This window comes from Mustela nigripes, chromosome 3 (assembly GCF_022355385.1).
Source record: "Mustela nigripes isolate SB6536 chromosome 3, MUSNIG.SB6536, whole genome shotgun sequence".
NCBI classification, from domain to species: Eukaryota; Metazoa; Chordata; class Mammalia; order Carnivora; family Mustelidae; genus Mustela; species Mustela nigripes.
The window spans coordinates 40,880,176-40,885,032 of NC_081559.1; the positions used below are offsets into that span (position 1 = coordinate 40,880,176).

General features: G+C 37.5%; 1 non-coding gene across 1 annotated transcript; it reads left to right on the forward strand.

The window, feature by feature from the left end:
* Window positions 1-306: 306 nt before the first annotated feature.
* On the forward strand, window positions 307-441 carry LOC132014781 (U8 small nucleolar RNA). The gene has a single exon (XR_009403421.1). It is a non-coding gene; the product is annotated as a U8 small nucleolar RNA (small nucleolar RNA).
* The last annotated feature ends 4,416 nt before the right edge of the window (window positions 442-4,857 follow it).

A 4,857-nucleotide genomic window follows, 5' to 3' on the forward strand; every position in this document is an offset into this window, starting at 1 on the left:
CCTGGGTCAGCGCTTAAGACGGAGAGAAGTAAGGAGCAGGAGAGAGTGAGGGAAGGAAGGTGTTAAATGAAAACAAAGTGTCCCCCTGCCCATCACCAATAGAGGGGAGACCCCATGAGAACTGCATAACTACCCCCTGCTGGTCAAGGCATTATTCCAACCACCTGGTGAAGAATTATACTTGCTGCTACAAAGAATATACACATCTGAAATTCTATTAAATGTTGTTAGCTTGCAGAAAGTTTGAACCAATTAAAATCACACATCAAAACAGAATACTATCTAAAAAACAAAAAATCATTGGGATTTTCAGGTAGGATAATCTTTAACTGTTTCTGCTTTTAGAGGCAGATTGGAACGTGATAATTGAAGTTTGCATGATTTGTGATTAGCATCTCTACATAATCAGGACTTATGGCACACTGATTGCTCCTATTTGATACTTTCTGGAAAAAAAAAAATCACCATTTCCTCTGACAGGTACTCTTCATGTTTGCTTGGTCTATTCAATTCTTTTTCCTAAGTGTCTATTTCTATCCTTTGCCCACCTTTCTCTTGTCTCTTAATTATTGATTTGTAACAGCTTTTTATATAAGAAGAATATTAACTTTTGCCAATTTTGTTATAAGTCACTTATCATAGGTCTTTCAACTATTTGGGTCATATAGAAATCATTTTTATTATTAGTTAGCTGTTTATGTTTTCATATACAACCACTATTTTCCTTTAAGGGTTTCTGGCTTGGGAGTTATAGTTAGAAATTCATGTTTATTTTAAAATTACAGAATTAGTCACAAAAATTTTCTCCCAGTAGGGGCACCTGACTGGCTCAGTCCATGGAGTGTGTGACTCTTACTCTCCAGGTCGAAGTTTGAGTGTCACATTGAGTGTAGAGATTACTTAAAAATAAAATCTTCAAAAATAGATAAGTAAAATAAAATTTTCTTCCAATTGTTTCATGGTTTCATTTTTTAAAATATGTATATTTAAATCATAAGATACAAGTTTAGGTTTTAACTTTTCATCCCCCCCTCAAATGATTTGTTAGTTTTCCTAACAACTTGTATTGGATTTCTTTCTCATTCTCTCATTGCTTTAAATTCATGTGGATGTTTGGACCTATTTGTGGACTTTCAGTCTGTCTGTTCTGGTGTCAATTATACTGTAGCTCTACAATTTTAGAGATTATTAGGGTATGTTCTAATCATTACTTTTCTGTTTTCAAAATTTTTTGACTATTCTATGTTTTCTTCCAACTGAATTTTATTTTTTTTAAAGCTATTATTTCTTTATTTGAGAGAGTGAGTGAGCAAGAGAACATGAGCAGGGAAAGGAGCAGAGGGAGAGGGACAAGCAGACTCCTGCTGAGCAGGGAGCCCAATGTGTGGCTCCATCCCAGGATCATGAGATCATGACCTGAGCTGAAGGCATACGCTTATCCGACTGAGCCACCTAGGCACCCCTAGACACAGAATTTTAGATGTATATGATCTTTACCTTTTTTCAAGAAGGGGTTTGTTTGGTACATGTGGTAGTCAGAATAATGCCTCTTACCCCCAGAAGATGTTCGTATCCTAATTCTCAGGACCTGTGAACAGATAAACTTACATGACAAAGGGACTTTGTTGATGTCATTAAATTAAGGATCTTGAGATGATTATGGGTCATTTGGGTTAGCCTAGTGTAATCCCAAGGGTCCTTTTAAATGGGAGAGAGAGGCAGAACAGGAGCATCAGAGGGACCTGGGTGGATGGGTGAATGGTCAGAGAAGCAACAATGCTGGCTTTGAAGACAGAAGAAGGAACCACAAGACCAAGAACATGGATGAGTTCTAGGGACTGAAAAAGGCAAAGGAAAGGAATCTCCCTTAGAACTTCTGGAAGAAATGTAGCCCTTGATTCTAGGATGTCTCACTGCTAGAATGGTAAGGGAATAAATCTGTGCTATGTAAGCCACAAAGTTTGTGGTGGTTTTTTTATGGCAACAGTAGGAAACTAAAACGGTATACTTTTTAAGTTCCTCTAGATATAGAGGAACTTAATCTCCCATGGAGATCTTCTTGAGAATCTGTATGTTACTCTTACACATAAATAATAGCTTTGTAAACTAAAGAATCGGGTTACAGTAATTTTCCCTCAGAATTGTAGAGATACTGATACGTTGATTTTTAGCACTTGGTCCTACAGAAGATAAGTTTGAAGACAATCTGACTGCATGTCTACCTTTAAAATGCTCACCCTAGGTGCTAAGAATAAGGTCCCCTTAGCCTTGAAACATATCTTCAAGGTCTATAAGTCTCCTTCTACTTATTTTTCTTGGTGTTGTTGAGCCTTTCAACTTGCAGGCTTGTATCTGTCTTCAGCTTAGAAAAAAAATTCAGGTATTACTTCTATGTGTTCTGTTTCTACTCCCTGTACAACATTTTCTGAGAATTCCCTTTATAGTTAGAGTCGGTTTCTTGTCTCTATTGTTAAAATATCATGATATTAGGTTTTTTTTTTTTTTTTTTTCAATCAACTGCCACAGTACAGTGTTTTACTATAGTTTGGTAATACATGTCTCCTTATACTTCTCAGGGCAAAATGGAGCAAGATACCACAGAAATAAACAGCACACTGAGATCACAACCCATGAGTTCATGGTGTACACACTCCAATCTAAGCGACTCCAGGCTGTTCTCTTTCACAGCATCCAAAATGCACTTCATATTTGCTTCATTTTGTGCAAACGTATTTCTTGGATCCAACCAATAGGAATTCCATCATTTGCACATTAATGACTAAGTGAAAGCAAACCTCTATATTATAAAGCTGACTGAGCTCATTTCATGCTTCCTGCTCTGGGAACTTCCATCCAAAAGCATTTATAATGAGGCATGTGTTCAAACACACATTCAAATGAAGGGGAAAAATGGGAAGTGGAAACCAACAAGGCATCAGGATCTTTCTGGAAATGACTCAGAAAAGGCTTTTAAAGAGAGATTTTCGTCATGGCTTCATAAAGTGCAAGCTCACTGTGACTAAGCTCGTTCTAAACAAGACATAAACACTTCCATGATGCAAAGGTTCTGGGTAATGAGAAGTGGACTTACTCTATCCACAGGTTGGTCTCCCTAATAACTAGGCAAAAACATCATTATATGTAGATGATGGATAACTCCAAGAAAGAGCCACCCATGTTTCTTTAGAGTATACAAGAGTCATGATTTCAACAGTCCCAAGGAAGGTCTTGTTCTGGGGCAGGATTATTAGAGATTACATGATGAAATTCATTTTTTTTACAGAAATCTAAACCAAATTAAGCACAGGCATTGGGGCAGGGGGCATAAACATGACACAAAACATTAGAGAAGCTTGTGTTGACTTTGAAAACTTAACACTTTTTAAAAAAAAAAATCTCCCATGGAGACCTTCTAGAAACTTCTGAGCCAATGAGACACATAGGTTACCTCAGATTTTCAGGATGTGATGTAGACAGTAGAGGCTGGAGTGGGTGTTGGATGAAGACCAGGTGTAAAGAAGTTTTCCTCCAAGATTTCTGCTGAGTCATGATAGGAGTGTTGAAATGGTTAGGGCCACAAGTCCTGGGTGTCTGAATGAACTCACCATTACTGCCATTATCTATCACAACAGACCCTCAATGATCAGTCTTCACTTTGCCCTCCCTCACTCTCATACCATTCTGTTATCACCATAATGAAAACCTTAGTTCAGGTCTTCATAACCTCTCACCTGGCTTACTGTGAGAGGCTATTATGTTAAAAATGGGCCAGTGATTTGAACAGACACCACCAAGGAAGACAATGACCAATTAGCTCAGGAAAAGATGCTCAGTGTTACTGGTCTTCAAGAAAGTGAAAATTAAAACCACCAACAAGATGTCACTTCATACCCAAATTAAAATGAAAAATACCAAGAGCCCCAAAAGTTGGCTAGAATGTGGAGCAACTAAGACTCTGAGACACTACTGGTGAGAGCATAAGAATATACAACCGCTATCTAGAGCTCTGGATGGTTTCCTGTGAAGTTGAACACAAGCTCGCCCTGTCTCAGTGCATCCTCCCTTAGGTACTTACCCAAGGGAAGTGAGAACATATGTCTACAAGAAGCCTTGTATGAGAATGTTCAGAGCAACTTTATTATAGTCAAAAACCGGAAGCAATCCAAATGTTCATTAGCAAGAGAAAGGACAAACAGATTGTTGTTTATTCATACAATGGAGTATGTCTCAACAATAGAATGAAATAAACTACTGATGGTAGACATATGGGGAGAAAAGAAGCCCGACAGTTGCACACCATACAGTTCCATCTATATGAAGTTCAAGTATAGGCAACACTAATCTATAATGAGAGAAATCAGAATGGTGGTGCCTCTGGGAGTAAGAATGATTAAGGGAACATGAAGGCATTTACTAGGATTTGGGAATTATTTTCTATTCTATTTGTGTGTTGAAACTTATAGAACCAAACACTTAGGATCTGTGCATTTTCTTGCTTTTCACTGAAGATAAAAATACACAGAACATATTTATTGCTCCTATTTTTTTGGTAATTTTAGTCTACTGAATGAATTTTTTTCAAGGTGCAGAATTGAGTTTTTCTTAAATAAAGGAATTTTTATTCTTTTATATATTATTCCTTTTTTCCATGGCTTCTGATCTCTTCCACAGAAATTCCAATTACCCTGATACCCTTCCCAGTCTCCAGTGCTCCACATTTTGTCCTTCTCATCTGCATTCTGAGAGAACTTCTCAGCTGCTTCTCCATATCACAGAGGGTGCTTCTTCTCTTTATGGCTTCCATGTGCTGATTTTAATTCTGAAATTTATCTAGCATCTAATACTATTCTCTCCGTG